The sequence below is a fragment of the Podarcis melisellensis genome, assembly GCF_964234715.1.
Source record: "Podarcis melisellensis genome assembly, chromosome: 6".
Taxonomy (NCBI): domain Eukaryota; kingdom Metazoa; phylum Chordata; class Lepidosauria; order Squamata; family Lacertidae; genus Podarcis; species Podarcis melisellensis.
In genome coordinates, this window is record NC_138538.1 from 43,327,766 (window position 1) to 43,347,691 (window position 19,926).

At 39.8% G+C, this 19,926-nt stretch overlaps 1 protein-coding gene and 1 long non-coding RNA gene across 5 annotated transcripts in view; one reads left to right on the plus strand and one right to left on the minus strand.

The window, feature by feature from the left end:
- Positions 1–19,926, minus strand: part of FOXP4 (forkhead box P4) — a 152,837-nt gene that overhangs the window by 116,582 nt on the left and 16,329 nt on the right. Inside the window, exon 1 of one of the 4 annotated variants that reach the window (XM_081915577.1) lies at positions 7,312–7,427. The exons of 1 other annotated variant lie outside the window; for it this stretch is intronic. The gene's annotated coding sequence lies outside the window, so the exon portion shown is untranslated. 2 more of the 4 variants (XM_081915574.1, XM_081915575.1) reach the window with 2 other exon arrangements.
- On the plus strand, positions 7,488–18,756 carry LOC309372260. Its single transcript, XR_014169434.1, has 3 exons — positions 7,488–7,750; positions 11,588–11,710; positions 18,649–18,756. It is a non-coding gene; the product is annotated as an uncharacterized lncRNA (long non-coding RNA).

The following is a 19,926-nucleotide window of genomic DNA, read 5'->3' on the forward strand; positions in this document are numbered from 1 at the left end:
TTGGACTGTGGGAGTTGCAAAGTTAGCAGGAAAGATGATGAACATTTTGCAAGCAAAACAGAGATACAATTCAGCTTTTAGTCACATGCTAACTATACAAAGCTGTTGACAGTGCTTTCCAACATGCATCTTCCTACTTCACAGGGACACAAACTCTATTTTCAGCAAATAAGTTGTTCAAAATGTGAAAAAGAACTTGGTTTTCAAAATCTCAACCACACTTTAAAAAAAAAGTAATCCTAGCTGTACACATTATCAGTATTACCTACATTGTGAGTGCTGCTCATACCTTCATAGTCCAATAAGATTCCTTTCCCCTTCCCTTTTTATATTCCTGCTATATTTTCTTTCAATTTATCAACTCCCTCCATCAAATCAGTGCCTCTGAAGCTTTTTTATTCTGTAGAAAAATTATACCCTGCTTTTTCACTCCACAAAAGGAGTTGCTTGAAATGGCTTATAAAAATAAAAGTAAGAATAAATTCCTAATTAAACCATAAAAACACAAAGTTATGAAGCTAAAAACAGCATCTAAAGCAAACATAAAGAGCAGCGCAACCATAAAAGCAGCTACAGAATCTTGTTTCAAAAAGAACATTTCAATCACTCGTGGGCAAAAAGTATGATTGTATATTGTTTTGTTTCAATTTATAAATACGGTATGAGCACATGTGAAGGCCGTTAATACGAACACCAGAAGCTGCTGTATAGCAAATCATCATGCAAACCTCCCTGCCGCCTCACACCCTCCTCCTCCTGGTAAGCGAGACCCATCTGCTAGAATGGTTGCATAGAAGCTGCACTCCACTAGGCAAGTCACTTCTGCCATTGGCGCATCTAGCTCAGCATTGTCTCCACTGCCTGGCAGTGGCTGTCCAGGGTTTAAGACAAGAGTATTTCCCAGCATCACCTGTTAATTCTGGTAACTGACTTCCTGCAATCAATACATGTGCTCTGCCACTGAGCTATAGCCTCTCCCTCTTTACCCAAGGATAAAAACATTTAGAACTAAAAGCGGGAGAGCCATTTTTAAATCACATGAACATTTTCGCCAGCATAGGCTTTGCTATTACAAGCGTGGGAACACAAAAGTAGATTTTAATCTTATACATGACGCATAGAAACAACATGAATCAATCTCCTTCAACTTGCCATTCCCCTCCATTACATCTTTGTTCAGCAGGCAATCCTAGCCACTTAAAGAAAAAAGACAGAGAAAAACATGCAGCTTGCTCCAAAACATCATGAGTTTGTATAACTGGTCAGGAGGCAGGGTGGAGTAGAATCACAGAATTCTAGAATCACAGAATTCTAGGGTTGGAAAGGTCGCTGAGGATCATGTAGACCAAAACCTCACAACGGAGGAATATGCAGCAGTCCCAAACGGGGATCAAACCTACAACCTTGGCATTATCAGCACTGCGCTCTAACCAGGTCCATTTTGTTTACCTACAGTTCTTTCCTAGCTTTTCTCCATAGCTTAGGTACACTTAAATCAAACCAATTATAATAGGTCAACTGTACATATTAGTTTTATAGGTATAGATAACTGTTTGCAGATGAAAAAAACATAACAGAAAACATGCTACATGAATCATGCAGTTATGAATTGTTTATCTACACCATGATACTTCGTATACAGAAGGGAGTATCTCTTCCAAGAGAGTGGTATACTTGCCATGACAAAAATATACACTATCTAACTGATTGTATGCTTGAAAGTTTATACTGTATTGTATTGTATGTTGCCTAGCAGTTCGCTGCATGAAGTGACTGATAAATATAAACAACTAAGTAACTTTTTAAAATAAAAACGAAGTAGTCTTTTCTTCCTCAAAAGTATTCATCCATCCATCCATTCATCCATGCAGTTAGCAGATTCAAATGCAAATGCATACCATCAACTAACGTTTTATTGGGCAACACATGAAGTGTTCACACACAATGTGTTACAGGTGCTGTGATACAGTATGGTTCCTGCTTTCCCTTGTCTGGATCCTATGCTCCTCTGACAATATTTGAATGAAGAGCAAACTTGGGATGGTTTAAAATGGTTTACTTCTCCCTCTACCCACATCAACAGCATTTATATGAGTACATATAGAGAACAAGGCAAGGTACTTTTAGTGCCAAGTATGAAAGTGCCTGGGATCTGCATGTGATGGTTTGGGAAGGCAGCATGGTTGGTAGTGGTGCCCAGTTAGAGCACCATCAAGAAAAAAAAAATGAAACAACTGCTGCAGAACAAAATCCCAAGCTTATCTTTATCTCTTCCCATTGATGCCCCAAGCAAATGCACTGGGTACTCATTTAATTCTAGTCCTGCCTGTCTGAAAACTACTATTGTGGTAGACGGAAAAAGAAAACAAGCCGAAGGCACTGAGAAATCCCAAACACACCAAGAACTGAACCATGAAGAAATACTATAGATTTCGGAAGGGACCACAGTTCAGTGGTAGAACACATGCTATGTGTGCAGAAGGTCCTGGGCGGAATCCCTGACATCTCTTGGTTTGGTTTGGTTTTTAAAGGGATCAGGTAGCAGGTGATGTGAAAGACCTCTGCCTGAGACTTTGGAGAGCCACTGCCAGTCAGCAGACAATATTGAGCTAGATGGATAAATAGTCTGAGCTAGTATAAGTAAACTTCCTATGTCCCCATCAATCACAGAGGGCGATAAATGGTTGCATAAGGCTTCAAAGCTCCAACCCACTATGATATGGGAGGAGAGTTTCATGATGAGATAAAGTATTTTAAAGTTAAACAGGTTCGTGTTCCAAATACGTTTTCACATATTTTAGTAATAAATATTCAAGAGCCTACAGTTTATAGGGACTTCTAAGCAGTTTAGGAAAGCAGTTGTTCCCGTACTGTCCATAAAAATACGCACAGAAATACTGGAATGTAAGAGCTCTGGAAGTCTTGAAGTAGAAAGTATTTATTCTCCCCCATAGGTCTAGAAGAATATCCTGATGACCACACCACGTACAACCCTTGCACTGAACATGTTCATTGAAGCTCCAGTGGGCTAAACACTATATTGAACTTTAAAGTTCAACTGTCACCAGCCATGCCAGAAAGTGGCTAAGCATTTCTGTACTCTGAAGAACAGTAACATTCCAAAATGAGCCTATGCCACATGACACCCAGACATTCCTGTGATTCACAACTTGTACACCAGGTGTGTAAGATATAGGCAAGTGATACAATTTTATCAAAATCAAACTCCCACCAGTTTGCAAAACTATCAACATTCCCAACATATATGTCTTTCCTTGGTGGGGTGGTGGTTTTTTTGTGTGTGCCCTTTTTACTGTTTTCCCCACTCTTAATCTTAATTCTCAAACTTTCGCTGTATGGGCGGTGGTGTTTGAGAGAAATAGATAGAATCAATTTTCATCCAAACGGGGGGGGGGGGGCGTGTGTGTTCCTAGTTAAGTGAGAGTTTACTCCACAAACTGTTAGGGACAAAATGCTGTTTACAGTTTTTAGAGGACTGTGTCAGATAGTTAACCCTCTACCAATATATGCCAGCAACTTTGTTAAAAATGCAGCTAGAGTAAGCAAGGGAAAGAGCAGTCATATTCCCACATCTGAGGTTTGCCAATAAAAACTTGACATGCAACCCTAAAAGTGGTTCTAAACCCAGGGAAGTGTAACAAACCCTCAAGTTATGACTTAACACACAATGATTTGGAAAAAGTTTTAAATTATTGTTTTTAAAGACATTAGGTTCCCAGTGCTATTTGGACAACTATAGCACCCAGAAGGCTCAGTAAGGCCTGTGTCTCCTGCCCTAACGTGTCTAAGGGTTGCTTTGCGGGCTATAGTTTAAGAGCATACATCACAGAGCATGCAGCTTGACTGACACATTTTAAATAGATGCATGCAGCGGCGTGACAGATGTGATTGCACAAGATGTTTACACTTTGAGCCTACATATTATTACTACACTTATAGCTCACTTTTCTTCCACAGAGCTCAAAATGGCATATCAATAGCACCTCCAGACTGTCAGCATTTTGCACGAAGGAGTCAAGCACATACCAAGAAATTTAGGTTCGTGCAATTAAAGTGGATTAAAGTGCTTTATTATCCCACCACAAAAAATCCACTTCAAAAAAGAAACTGACTTTTGTGGTTAGGGAAGTGACATGGAAATGCATTGAAAAGTGTGACATGAAGAAATGGTCACTGCAAAGACGTATGAATACACCACAGGCAAATCAGGATGAATGCTCATTGTTGTATGACCTCCCCACAAACAAATCAGAACCTCTAGATACAATGTAACTCCTGTGAAAGCAAATCAGGATGAATGATCAATAAATAGGTTGTCTGGAAGACCCCAAAGAATTCCCAGATAGTATCCCTAATCTACATGCTGAAAATACCCAGGCCTGCTTCAAGGCAACAAGTCTCTTGAATCACATGCCTCCAGACCACAACCCTGGCTATACCCTCATAAGAACATAAGAGCTTGTTGGATCAGGCCCATCTAGTCCAGTATCCTGTACTCTCACAGTGGCCAACTAAAGCCTATGGGAAAACCTCAGTTCTGACAATCCTCTAAATGGAAATTTGGAAGGATTAGAAACATAACACTGGTTTCCTCCTCAGTTTCCTGATTTGTTCTAACTTGTCATGGCATTCAAATCAAGCAAACCATAGTTGCCAGATTCCAAAACCATGCTTAGAACAACCAGGAAACGGAGGAGAGAACCACTGCATTAGATGGAAGGAGTGAAGCCATGGTCTATTTCCAACCTTCGAATCACATTCTGAACGGGATGTCTGAGCTAGACAATGGGAAAATATTTAGGCTGCAATTCTGTACCCATTTACTTGGGACTAAGTCCTAGAACGCGGGTGGCACTGTGGGTTAAACCACAGACCATAGGGCTTGCCAATCAGAAGGTCAGCGGTTCGAATCCCTGCGACGGGGTGAGCTCCTGTCGCTCAGTCCCTGCTCCTGCCAACGTAGCAGTTCGAAAGCACGAAGTGCAAGTAGATAAATAGGTACCACTCTGGCAGGAAAGTAAATGGTGTTTCCATGTGCTGCTCTGGTTCACCAGAAGCAGCTTAGTCATGCTGGCCACATGACCCGGAAGCTGTACGCCGGCTCCCTCGGCCAGTAAAGTGAGATGAGTGCTGCAACCCCAGAGTCGTCCACGACTGGACCTAATGGTCAGGGGTCACTTTACCTTTAAGCCCTATGAACTCAGTTACTTCTCAGTAGACATGAATAGAATTGCACTCTTAGTCACGTCACACAATTGAGACAAATAATAATCATAGCAGTGAGTAACAAACTGACCCTAACATCAGCTCAAGGCTTCAGATACATACTTAGAATAAAGTCAAGTACCTATTTCACTGATGTTAATGGTGAATAATAGAGGAGTATCTTCTACTTCACAACCACAATGCTTTTGCCCATTTGTTAGTACACTTAGATCATTACCAGTATGTAGTACTGGAATAAACCCTGATAGATGATATTTGCTTTTATATAAATGCTGCCTTCTGCCAGCCTTCTCGCTTGAGTTGAAGCACTGGTCCCTGAGTTCCTTATTTATACAATGGGAGCAGTATTCTAGTTTATTTTTGGGAGATGAGCAAGCCGACACTATCAGTAAAGGATTGAAGGAGTGTTAAGCCTGGCAATGATTTTTCCAGCATGAATATGAGGAGAATTTATTGCTAACTTATTAGAAACCTTGACAGGAGACTGAAAAATCACCAAACTAGAAATTGTCAAAACTAGAAATGAATCCTATAGCATAAACAGAAACACACACACAAATTTCTCTCAGCAACTGCTATGGCAAGCTACACCATTTTACCTGCATTCAGAAGAAGGCATGTGGGTACAATCAAGAAGTACAAGCCCAACAATTTAGTCAGTCTCTCTGGCACGAGGTATCACAAATTACCACCCATGGAAATCTGGACAAGTGTATATGGCATATCAAAATGGCAGCCAATAAGAACTACCAACTGACTAGATTTTTAGTAGTCTTAAAGGGCCTGTTTGCAGTTAAATCCTAGTCTCAGTGCCAAGCAAATTTTAAATTTAAATGAATAAATAAGCAGTAAAGATACAGATGAGCAGTGGTGGTTTTTCAGTCTTTCTGGGAGAGGAAATACTGGCAACAATACCACATACAAGTACATGCACAAATATAAAGAGCAGGGAGGTCAGACATTCATCCTTCAATGATTAGTTAGTGTGACTGGATAACTAATTGCGATTCTTTTTGTCTGGCATCAAAATAATTTCATTCAACAATTGTCCACTGATTTCACTTTCTGTATTTGTTTGTTTCAAAGTACACCTTTTATTTGGCAGCGAAAGGAGGTTAGGGAAAGAGGTAGACGAAAGAGACAGGCAACAGGAGTAAAGAGAGACCCAATACCATATGGCACACAGGCATATTAATTACTGCTGCTTTTTAATTAACAATTGCTTAATCTGAGCAGTAACATTTGCCTTGACATCTTTTGACTCTTTCCTAACCTGTGAAGTGCGCATGCCATGCCAAGTCATCAATTAATTTTTATTGACGTTTTCTTCCCTTAAACAGGCACAATACCAGGGTTTTCCAATTAACACCTCCACACTCTCTAATTAGTGCAATTAACAGACTGATGGATGCCCGGAGTTTCCCTGGGAGAGAGAGCACAGAGATCAGCTGGTTTTGCTGTATGGACAGATCTCTCACTGAGAGCAAGCACACGTAACAGCATATACATGTTATCTTCTACAATTTTAAAATGAAGTATTTGCAGATCTGGGGGCAAGCTACAAGAGTTTGTTCTCTGTATTGGGAGAACTGTAGGTGTAATGCAGTGGTGTACACGTACAAAAACACAGAAATGTTTATCCTTAAAGCAGCACAAAGCTCATCAAAATGTTCAGCAACCCACGTACTGTATGCTCTCGTTACAGAGGTAGCTATATTATGACAGTGCTCTGAAGCAACTGTTTCAAATTGCAGTTTTACCATATACAAAAACTGTAAAGTTAGATTCTCAAATATATTCTTCTCATAAAGTTTTTGACGCAGCAAGGAGTAAAAGCTTCACTTTCTCCTTTCACTTCTCAATCTCTTAAACTACAGAAGCAAAAAAAAGAATCAGGCAGACACCTTAATTTTTTCTTCTCCCAATATTCTGGTCCCACACACCTCAAGACAAGAGAGCTAAGCTAGTGTGATTGTAGCAACAGTCTGTAGATGCTCTTAACTGTCATTTCAACTCTGCACATATCTTACTAAAAGATTCCTTCTGCCAACATAAAATCATCACCTCACATCCGTCCGCTTTGCTCTTCTGAATGTTGGGTAAATAACTTCTCCTGCCAAGAATATACTTGTCACCGATAGCAACCAGAAACTCCATGGCCTCAAGTCTTCCCCCAGTGAGCACCTTCAACTGTCATGGAACCTTCTGCCATCAAAGATTCTGCTCTCGCCACCTTTACACATTTGACCCCCTGAGTAAGTCACAGCAGATAAGACACCCACATGCATCATCTGTGTCTGTGCCTTCCACCTCACTGCCAAGTAGCACTAAGTGGCAGGGAAAAAGCAAGCGCCCACAAGCACAATAGCAACACTCCAGAAGGCAGCAAAAACTCTGTATTTGCTTTCTACTTGGGAAGCAGGTGCACTTTCCAAAATGCTGACATAGCCGAGGAGAACAGAGTGCACAACACTGTAAGAGACAGCAAGGTCTACTTAGATCTGTGAGTTAGAAACTGCTAGGAGCCAAATGGCTCTTGGGACCTGGGTTGTGGGCGCCAAAACAGAATGTACAGTCACCATTGGGGGGGCGGGTTCAGCAACATTTTTTATTTTTTTTATAAGCATGAACTAGTACACAATTCACATAAGTGAGATTGTTAATATCACTTTAACAGAAATTATTAATACATGTTTAATTTAGTGTTTACAATAAACATATTGGTACCATACTTCAGTTTTCAAAACACTCTACTATTTATTGCTAAACTCCTTAATATATTGTTTATCTTTAACATATACTTTGAGGCTTCAAAGCACAAACATTTGAGTAACCCTGGAGTGTCAGTCAGGCTCAAAACATGGCACCCAGACTTTTTAAGGTGCTCGCAAATAGAGAATCTTTAGGCGCAAAATGCACCTGGTGCCCTGCTAGTTTTGAACCCTGTCTGTGAGGGTCTATTTTTAAGCGTGGGGGGAAAAAGTCATCAGAAGATAAGAGGATTCACTTCGATTGCAAAAAAAAACCACCCTGATTCTGTAAATAGTATACGGGCTAAAAAGGAGCAAATATCGATTTTGTCCAAACTTGAATGTCAAAAAGCAATGTGAAGAAGTGTGCATGAACACAAAAGCTTATACTAAGAACAAACTTAGTTGGTCTTGAAGGTGCTACTGGACAATTCTTTTAATTTTTTATATATGTCAAAAAGCAAGACATGCCACTCACTAGCTCCTCAGTGCACGCCACAGTTAAATCCAGGAAGTTCAGAACATGGAATGGTACAAGCAAGAGCTGTGCACTGCAAGTACAGTAAGCCCTCCAGGGATCTCACTTAAAGCCCAAATTGTGTATAGTCAAAACACAATGGCAGTCCCACCCGCCATTGACCCAAAGTATTTTTTCCTGGATACTCACCCCCCTTTTTTTTTAAGCTGCCAAACACATAAAGCTGAATGAGCACATAAATTGTGAACTTACTATACGGTGGTAGTACAGCAAATTGTTGCATAGAAGTATGAAGGCCAAGCATGCACACAGAAGTAGGCAATATGTGCAAATATACAAACGTGTATGCATACACACATCCTTCCCCACTCCAGAAGCCATGACCAATCTGAGACGCATGAAGATGCCTTCCAGTACCAAAATATGAAGATTACACTGAAAATTCAATATGCAGCACATCACACTCCACATCAACAGCATTCTGTCTAGATTAAACAAACCCTAATCTCCAGGAAGCACAGGGAGAGAATATATTCTAAACCCTATTCACATACGTACCCTGTGTTTTGGACAATTCTCTGGCTTTCTTGCACCTTCTATCACATTCTAGCTGAAAAAGGAGGCCGAACAAAATTTTAAACTTCTGGCACTGAGCTGGCAGGAGCTTATTTTTGGTTGAAAGTCGGAACATACTCTTGTCATATTTTAATAACCACAGTCTTAGAGATCCAAATTCATACAGCTTCAGGGCAATTCCCATTCAGTTTCAAACTCTGAAAGTTCAGCCCCTCCCAACAGTCAACCAAACCGGTTTGCCCAATTCATTCTTTCAGGCCTTAGAACTACCAAGAAAATAAGAGACTAAGGCCAGACATAGCACTCAGTTTACCACCCAAAAGGTCTTCTTCCCAAGTTGTGCCTGCCAGGATTCAAATCCATCAGCATGCAGCTACTCTTTGCCAAAGGTTAGCAGAAGTAGCTAAATGAAATACCGTATTTTTTGCTCTATAAGACTCACTTTTTCCCTCCTAAAAAGTAAGGGGAAATGTGTGTGCGTCTTATGGAGCGAATGCAGGCTGCGCAGCTATCCCAGAAGCCAGAACAGCAAGAGGGATTGCTGCTTTCACTGCGCAGCGATCCCTCTTGTTGTTCTGCCTTCTGAGATTCAGAATATTTTTTCCCCCTGTTTTCCTCCTCCAAAAACTAGGTGCGTCTTATGGTCTGGTGCGTCTTATAGAGCGAAAAATACGGTACTTAATTCTTTCATTTAAGCTTGTAAATATTTTTTATTTTATTAATTTCATAAAATGTATATGCCATTCACTAAAAAAAAAATCAAAACAGTTAACAAAAGACAAAATAGTACAATAAAAAACCATACATATTGATTTAAAGAAGTGGAGATGCCAACATGTTCAACAGGTTGGTACAACAGTCAATCCTTTCCTAGCAAAGTCCTAGACTTCCCCAAGTCTGTTTGGCCCTCCTTAAGAATAGAATCTGTTGCCTGTAATCTGGCAAAAGAGCACCAAAAAGTAATGGAAAGGAAATGCTTTATGAACCCAGGAAGATGAACCCTATGCAAAGAGGGTGGGGTGATGAACAGACTTGCCCCAAATCTCCTAACTAGCAACGTAATATTATTAATTTACCTAAACATTTCTACATCATCCTTTACTTTACTTTACTTGAATTTTACAAGCAAAAAAATATGTTAAAAACAAACCAAAGTTTACAACAGACTAAGATACTTGGGTAAATAAAAACATTTTTTCAGGCACTAGGAACACTGCAATGTATGCATCAAGTGTGCCTCTTTGGGGAGGGCATTCCATAGGCATAACGCCACTATTGAGAAGACTCTGTCTCTTGCGGTCAAATAATGTATCTCTGATAAAGGAGGTACATGGACAAGGGCCTCAGCAGATCTTAACATGCAGGCAAGTTGGTACTGAAAGAGATGCTCCTTCAGGCATAAGAGATGCCACAAACAACACTATTTCATGCCTAGAGTCTTTTTTAAAAAATATATATATATTATCAAGTACTGTTGCACCGAGAACAGTGATTTTCTAGGCCACCTTATAAAGGTTATTTCACAGAATTCTTTCTGTCCTCCAACTGCCAAGGAGAAACGTGTCACACAGGAAGCTGCCCTAAGCCTCATGGCTCATCACCCATGTCGAAACCCCAAAGTCTACATACTGCACCATACTACTTGATACTTTGAATTCCAGGGTCTGTGGAGACTTGTACAAGGTGTAGAAAGGAAGGGAGCAATACCTCCTTGCCAACTGGCCAAGCCTCCCTAGGACCACTTCAGAATGCTACAACTTGGCCTTTTGACTAAGCAACACAAGTGCTAGCCAGGAATGAGTTTGCACAGCTATCTGAAGGATAAAGTATTTTCTCTCACAAACCTCTACTCACATTCAGTCTTTACTTAAACATGTGAAGAGTTGAACGATATTCCTCCCCAAGTGTGGGTAATAGGAAGTCTTTAGAAAACAGCTCTTAATCTTAAAAGGCTTAGGGTTCAGGAGGAGAAGAAGAACCTAGGATTGCTCAGAGTGGCTTTTTACCCTTTAATTAACACACAAACACATGGAAATGTGGAAAGGGATTAGAAAATAAAATCTGCAAGAGCTAAAATGAATTTAAAGCATTACAGTAAATTAGAAGAGATTTAAGGAAGCAAGGATTGGCTTAGTCCAGGTACCCCTTTTAATGGGATCACACCTATGGATGCTTTCATCTACTACTTTCATCTAGCTAAAAAGCAACTTTTTATTTTGGAGTAAGTCACTTTTGAGCCCACCCCATGCACTAATAGTCATTAAAAGAACATGACAACTTCCCTTCAATGTCCCATACTCTTGAACTTCATACTTTTCTATAGTCTAGTGTTGCTTCTAGTGTTGACATTCATTAGTGAACTCACAATGCAAAACAATGTGAAACCCTGTCCAGATTCTGTTGCTTTCCAAGTTTTTCCTATCTCTCCAAATCCTTGACTCTGAAGAGGAGTTGAAAATAATTCTATGGCAGTTGTCTCGCTGAAGCTGGAGCCAGTTGCATAGACTTACATTTCATACAGTCTCCTTTCTCCTAGGTCATAAAGAAGTGAGAATTGTAGACATTTCCACTGTACAACTGGGGACTCTATTTTTGACAAAGGAAATAACATTTGAAAGTCCAGTCAAGAGGGCTAGACCGTCAAGACTATGTGCAGCAGGTAAAGTATTTACAAGATAATGAAAATTTTCACAGGAGGTGTTCAACTGGTGGGAATGAAGTTGAATTAGAAAAGGATCTATGGGCTTCTAATACAGCCTAGAACAACCTTTGCATATCCACCATTTTAAGCAAAATTTAGCACTTCAGTATGAGACCACATAGTTAACAATGAGCAGGAACTGGCCTCTCCAGTACAGTCACTTGCCTTCCCCTAGAAGGGCCATAGGTCAATATTTCATGTAGAAGGTCCCATGTACAATCCATGGTATCTCCAGATACAGCTAGAAAAGATTCCGCCTGAAACCCTGAAGAGCCACTGCCAGTTGATCTATAGAATATAGATCTAGACAAACCAATGATCTGACTTGATACAAGGTCACTTCCTATGTGCCTTTCATCAGAATGAGGGGGGGGGAATAGCCAACTTTTAAATCCTTCCATAGTAGCAGAGTTTCTTCCGCCATTATTATCCTATATGAGATGCCAAGGCTAGAACTGGAAGCCTTCATCTCTTCTGCGGAGAGGAGTGACTGGGTGAGGCAACCGGCCTGCTTTCGCTGCCTTCAGCGACTGAAAAAGTGCCAGGCGTTGGCATCCTGGTTTCACCCACTGCTTGCTTTCTGCTGAGCTCTTGAAAAGATTAAAAAAAGAGCCCCACTCCATCTCATTAAGAAAGTAAACACAAGAGCCATCTAAGTGTCTAATTAAGCTTCTAATTAGTCCCTGCTTGTTACTAATGCAAATTAGATTACGCCGCTTAACTACAGCATGTCCACAACACCCTTGTTAATTGCGGCCTTTTGAAATTAAATTACTCCCTAATTAGCATATCAAAGCCATTGATTCGAAGCCAGGAAAGATGAGGGCAGAAGGAAGCTGAACGCCAAGTTTTGTTAATCAGGGACGACTAATTAAATAGTGACGTTGCACACACAGGGGCTCCTGCCTTACTGTTTGGGAGACTCAGGAAACCATGTGTGTGTGTGTGACTGGGTCTAAGCGAGGGTAACAGAACCTTCCTCATTGTGTCACCCTGAAAGGTTTCAAAAAGGAGGAGGGCATAGAGAAGAGGCTACTGCTTGCCAGCACTAATCTGTTCAGAGATGGCAACTGAATTTTTAAACTTTTGTTCTGTTGCCACCGGGAAGGCTATTTCATGCTATAACAAAAAATGCATGTTTCCAACATGACTGCTCTTATAAAAGACATCCTCAAAATACAATTGTGCATATGCAGTGCCTCTGGACTTGCATGCCAATAACTCTAGCCAATACTTTCCTCTGTTTTTAGAATGAATCTGGTCATTCCCAACTTCTGGCACCCCAAAACAACTGTAGTCCTCTATCAAACCAATTAAGGCAACCTAGGTTTACCACCAAGTTCACACCAGATGCATTTTAGGCATACACCTAAGAATGGGATTTAAAAAGCCAAAGAACATTTAAGAGTTCAGATCCGAGTTTTCCAAATTTTCCATCATATCGTATAACCCCCCTAGTTTATACCAAACTATACATAAAAAGTGATACAGAACAAAAAGGTCTTGCTTTTAATCAAGTACAAACCACAATGAGAATAGATTACCAGATTTTAGGAAAGTGATTATAACCAACAGCCCTGCAAAGAACAAAATCCTGTTGCCTCTTACAGACTAACAGATGTATTGCAGTGCAAGTATTTGTGAACTAGAGTCCACTTCAATAGATACCTGAAGCATGATGCTCAACTGACGATAAGGCTACGGAGGCTTGAGGGTGGGAGACGGGAGATGAGGCATGTAAATAGCAAGGTCAGAAGTGTATGAAATGCAAAGAGATATATCCTGTGACATTTGTGTGGAAAGCTCAAATGTATGTAAGATATACAGAGTGGCCTCTCTTATTCCCAAGAAAAGAGCAAGAGAACTATTAAGAACTGTCACAGCCTCACCTGTTAACCAGGGATTATTGTAGGGGCTTTTCGCAAGGTAAAAAGGGGGAGCAATCCAGAGACAGGGCAAGAGGTTACCTAGGGTAAGACACCTTTGTGTATCCTTGGTATACATTCTGGAAGTCCAAGATGGTTGACATGCGATCTGGGGTAAAATGTCCTACCCCACTGCCTCTGAAGGAGTGAAGTCCCTGAATACTCTATTAAAATGAAAGTGGGGAAAAGAAAAAGAGCTATGTTTCTGAAGGACAATCATTCAGACACCATTTTCTTGTTAAATATTTTCTGCATGTGCAAATTAACTTATATTCACATCAATACCAAAATATGCACAATGCAGTTCTTAAGGACTAGATATTTCTCCACTCGCTTGGCAAACCCAAGTGATAATAAGTACCAATTGTCACTGCAGGTACAAGCCAGACTAAGAGTGAAATATTCAAGTGTGGCTTATAGGAAAGGATACTATGAATCTATAAACTAGATTTTTCCCATTTCATTTTTGTATATATATAAAAAATAACACCTATTTTTGGCAACCCAGGCTTGTAATCGAAATCATATAAATTGTATGACTTTTCAACAACTAAGGCTCAGAGCTATGCATGCCAACCTTGAGAATATGTACCACTGAACATGCAGGGTTTAAAGCTGTTTTTCCATAACAGTATTTTTAAAAAATGAGATTCATCCTATGCATGCATCCCTCTGCTTTCAATGCTTATTTCCAATAAACATATATGGGATTTCAGGCTATCATGCAAAGTCCAAACCTACAGTGGTAAGAATTTAGTCACTGAAAATGGACCTCTTCTGTTATTTCCCATCAACAACATTCACACATGCACAAAAAAGTGAGAGGGCAAATGAAATTTCTAGTTTCATGTGAACAAACCTTACATTTTATTCAGCATTAGAAAACTAAGGTGACGCGTACTGACATAAGTTATTCAAAATATGCTGGAAAATGTATTACTTGAGCGTGTGGTTTTTTGTGGAATAAAAAAAAAGGACTTAAAATATCTAAATGAGAATGTACTTTGAAGTTGTAAGAAGGAGCACACCATCCAATATCAACCTTACCCACTCTAGAAAGGTTTCACTACTACACTACTACAGCTACTTACTTACATCAGAGTAAACAAGTATAGGGCTCTAATGTACATCTTTCAAACTTGATGTATATTAAGTCACAATAGAAGCGAAAATTGAACCAATCCGGGACAAATATTGTAATATTTTTCTATCTTAAATATAGTTTACCTAATTCCCAATCTGTCAAGAAAATATATTGAATGTTGGGGGAGCCACTGTGCTATTTTAAATAATGTGCTTGGGTTTCCTTATTCAGCCATCAAGTTCACTCAGAGGCCTGATATAGATCACAGTATTTTACAGGGTAGTTGGGAGAATAAAATGGGAAATCCATTGGAGGAAGGGGGGGATCAGAAGTCATCTCCACAACAGTGTTCAAAATTCGCCAGGCGCCAGGTTCATTTGACACCTGGCTATCGGCCACTTGAAACCAAGCAAAGATGCCCAGGTATCAGGATGGTACCTGATGTCTCCAGCCCTCTGGAAGTGCATGCCTGGAGATCCTTGGATCTGGACTGTTTTCACACACTAACAACGCATCCCGCAGAATTCTATCTGTTATATTTTATCTGCGCAATCACGATTAATTTCAGGAAGCAAAAAGTCTTATTGGAAAAGATGGCTTTTGAGCTGTCTAGCCCCAAAATAGCAACTAGGCGTTCTGTTTTGGTGACTGTAACCCTAGTTTAAGGAGCCATTTGGTGCCTATCTTATATATCAGAGTTTCTAACGCTGCTCCACAATGCACTGCACTGTGAACTTCCATAACCAAGAAAAGTATCAGGGTAAGCATAGGAGGCTGCAACTAAACTAGCAAGCTTCTAAGGGTAGCATAAAACCAGGACTGTTGAAGCATTTTATAGTCTAAAGTTCAATTTATGCTCTGCAAGACCAACACCTAACCTGAAGTTCTATCATCAAACACACCCCTGACTGTTCCACGAAGATCATCTTTGGTACAGGAGATGACCAACTAACCATGCTGTTCTGCTTAGTAGAAAAATACATTTCAATATAGAAACCTTGAAAGCATCACTTTCCCAAAGGGCCCAGAGAAAAAAATTCTGAGTTTTCCAAATCAATCAGTGATGATGAAACTAAAAAGAGGGATGCATACACCTTCCACCTTTTTTCCTTTGCATAACTATAATACATGAAGCTGCTGTCATAGTGCAGAATCTACTTAACAAAATTAAGAAATCAGTAATTCAAGGGATACACACAATAGTAGCAGCTCAGTTATCACTTTATATCTAACACACCAAGCTAGGTAGTGTTTTTATGTTCAGGTTCACAACTAACTGGAGCATAATATTGACCACGATTTAATTATGACTTGATATTTCTCCTCCTACCCCTTGATGGTTTAGAACAAGCAAGTGACAAAACACAGCCTACAGAGTGTAAATGGGTCTTGAACATTTTTGCGAGCCCTTGAAAAGATAAGCTTGAAATCAAAATAGCAAAGTGCATTGTAGGCTCAGAAATTGGTGAAAAAGTAGAAAGCCTGGCATTATTAGTGGTAGAACACATAGTTAGCATGCAAAATGTGCTTTGTTCAATCCCCAACTGAGCTAAATGGTCTACCCCTTCGACAATACTAGGTTCAACCAAAGGTAACCCTTGGGTAATTATTAATTATGCTCCAAAACATTTCATTTATTTGAGGTCCAAACTATTTTATAGCTTTTGCTGTGCTACCATCAGGTTCTCACATTTGGGGATTTTTTTGTAGTTTTTATTAGTAATAGGCCAACCAGCTAAGGAATGGAGTCAGAGGCACATGCTTGATTTCCAACTAGTTTTATTTTTAAACTTTATGTCAATTATAGTTGGCAAATCTGTTAGCATTTTTAAGTTGCATCCTAATAATATTATTCATCCTAATAATAATAGTTTCCTACTTTCATTCTGAAAGAGGAATTGCATCGACCGTCATATTCACATAAATAAGAATTATGCCAATTACACATTAACCTGCAAAATTACTTGATATGCAAAACTGAACTCCAGTGGAGTTTTCTTAAATGTGCATATGGTTTAATTTATAAAATTTCATTCACTTTTGCCGAATCAGTATGTCTGTAGGGGAAGCCATTTCTGCATGACAAGTCTATGCTCTCAGCTGTGACTGTCGTTAATCAGAAACACTACCATTTCTCAACAACAGTTGTATAAAAACAGCTATGAAAGGACCAAACTAAGCAGAGAAGCTAGGTGAGATAGCCATTAAACAGACTTGCTGGTAAGTTTACATTGTTGTCTTCCATGATTATCATTTTATATCCAGACAGGTGGACAGATAGGGCAAAAAACTTTAATTTCAAAATACTTCTGTATAGTCTAATCACTAGAAGGATCCCAGTCTGAGGAAGAACACTGTAGGATTGAAAACAGTAGCCGTAAGGTGAACGACACATACAAGTTTATACCCTTGCCAGGTCTGTGAGAACACTTAAGTACCATTAACAGGAGTGGCCTTTCTAAAGCAATGGAGATTGAGGAAGTGAAAAATTTGTTCTCTACTGCTCATGCTATTCTGTTGCAATCTAAAATTTGCTCCATCCATCTATTCATGATCATGTTATAGAACTAGGGAGACATAGAGTTTGAATAACTCTGCAGTTTCAGTGTAATGCAGAAAAGAGAAAAACACTTCAAGATATAGTTTATTTAAATAATTTTTAAAGAAATAATAAAAAAGCTTGTGCGAATAAGTCAGTACCTTTGATTGCCAGCTTTTTGTTTAAGAAAGCAGAAAAGGGGACAAAGAGTTGAGAAGTTAATAAAGTGGGGAAAGAAGTCTATTCATATTGAAGGAGTCTGTCTCGTCTCGTGGGAAGAACCGAAATTTACAACAAAAAAATTACTTCAGCAGAGAAAAGAAGCAGGTTTAAGTGAAGGTGCTCTGCGTTTTTAATTGAAAGGGAGAGTCAAATGAAATATCCAATATCCCCATTTGAAAGAGAATGAAAACCCAGCTACATTGGCAAGAAATTGCTAAAGCACTATTTTTTTTCCTGAAGTCTTCTTAGGAAGTGGAAGGAAGAGGAGGTTTCCTTTCTATACAGTATATGAAGACACCCCAAGAAAGGCGGGGGCAGAAACAAGTTTTATTCATTTATTTTATATAAGAAGAGTAAGATAATAAAAGAAAGTTTTATAATGTCACAGTTTGGAAGAAGCAGTAGAGGGGGGGAGAGAGTGTGTTTTAAAAAAGCAGCTAAGAACAGAAGGACTAGCTCTAACCACCCGCTGCACAAGCCTCCTTCCCAACGAGATTCAATTAATTGATAACAAGAGGCATCAAATTAATTTTTCAAGGATGTTAGATTTTGATGAAGGAAAAAATCTCTCTGATTTTAATCGGGGCGGCGTTTAAAAGGCATAAATGAATATCCTTTTCTAATCATCTGAGGCGCTGAGGAAGCGCCAAGCGGTTAACGTGCAAATTCAAACCGTTTAATTAGGGGGGGCAGGGAGGAGGCAGCATGGGGAAGGAAAACAGTTTCTCTTTTAAGCAGCTTTTATGAAGAAATTGTTTTTTTATATTTAAAAAAAACCCCTCTCGCCATTATGTACTTGTGCAACACGCAAAATTTCGGCTTGGGACAAAGTCAGGAGTTTTACTCTCGAATAGAGATAATTTCCCATCACAACCTAATTAAACAGAAAAGAAAATACAAAAATGGGGAAAAAATTCAACCGTGGATGAAAAAAGAAAATGAATGGAATTGCAACTCTTAGCCACACTATGCCCTCAGTGTTTCCTGCTACTGGAAACCTACCTTACACACTTGCACATGGATAAAAGTGTGCAGGAAATAAAGGAAACATGCACAACACACAAAATTAAAGTAATGAAAGGAAGCCTCATCTCCCACCTTGATTTGCGTGTTTACATTTTTACAGGATTGCGAGGCTCTGAATGACTTTGCTGCTCTGCAAGCAGGGATTTAGCTCATGGAAAGCTCACGCGAATTCACCAGCGGAAGACATCAAATACAGCTAGTTTGCATATACTGTGTCCAGTCTCCTTCATTCATAGCTTATACAAGAGAAGTCATTACCAGTCATGGGACAAATTTACACCTCAACAAGATTTTCAGATAGCAGCCCCCCCCCCCCCCATTTTCACATTTGGTCTTACACTTAGTAAAAGGTTTAATATGTGAATTAAAACATACTGCCCCACAATGTAGCAAGAAAGTCAAATGGGGGGGGGGGTTTAGTTGTCACCTCAAGCATTAGCTACATACAGCTAATGACTTAATCACCAATTCAGAACCAGACAAAAGCATTTCTGGCCCTACTAAGCGTGTGTGTGTGTGTGTGTGTGTGGAAGAGACACAGCTTTCCAGTTGTTGTTTTCTTTGCTCCTAGAGACAATGAGAAGTCTGTCTGCCCAGCTACCTATAAATTGCAAGCACCAGAAATATCCACAGGTACATCGGCAATATTCTGATGAGTGATCAGCTGGGAATGCTTAATAAAGCAACTATGGCTCACCCCACATATTCTAAGCTTCTAAGCCAGTTGCTTCTGCTCAGGTTGCGAATGGGATCCGTGTGGGATGCACATTCACAACCCGCAGCGGCATGTCTGCGCACAAGTGGGTTGCGATTCCACGCTCCAGAACATGCGCAACCGCCAAAACCCGGAAGTAACCCGTTCCAGTACTTCTGGGTTTTGGCAGGTCCATAACCCAAAAAAAGTAACCTGAAGCGTCTGTAACCCGAGGTATGACTGTATTGTCAAATAACCCCAAACATCAGATGCAAGAAGAAGCAGGCCAAGGAACAAGCTCTCATATACAAGTGTTCATTTAAACTGCTGGTTTAAATTTAAGCTGCTGGTTTAAATGAGGGAGAAGGCCTTCTCCATGATGGCCGCATGGGTTCGGAACTTTATGCCAGTGCATCTGAGACAGGCTTCCAGGCTTCAAGTTTTTCAAAAGGCTTTAAAGACATCTCTTTTCTGACTAGTCCAGTCTTGAACCGAGAGTTCCTAGTTGAGACTCCTGCATTGCAGCAGAGTTGGACTAGAATGACCCCTGGGGCCCTTCCAACTATACAATTCTATTTTTCTAGGGCTGTAAAAGTGCTTAATTGGCCAGCTGAGCATATTTATTTGTTTTGTTTTTGAACACTGTATATATTTTGCAAACTTTTACAGTTGATATTTTGTAAA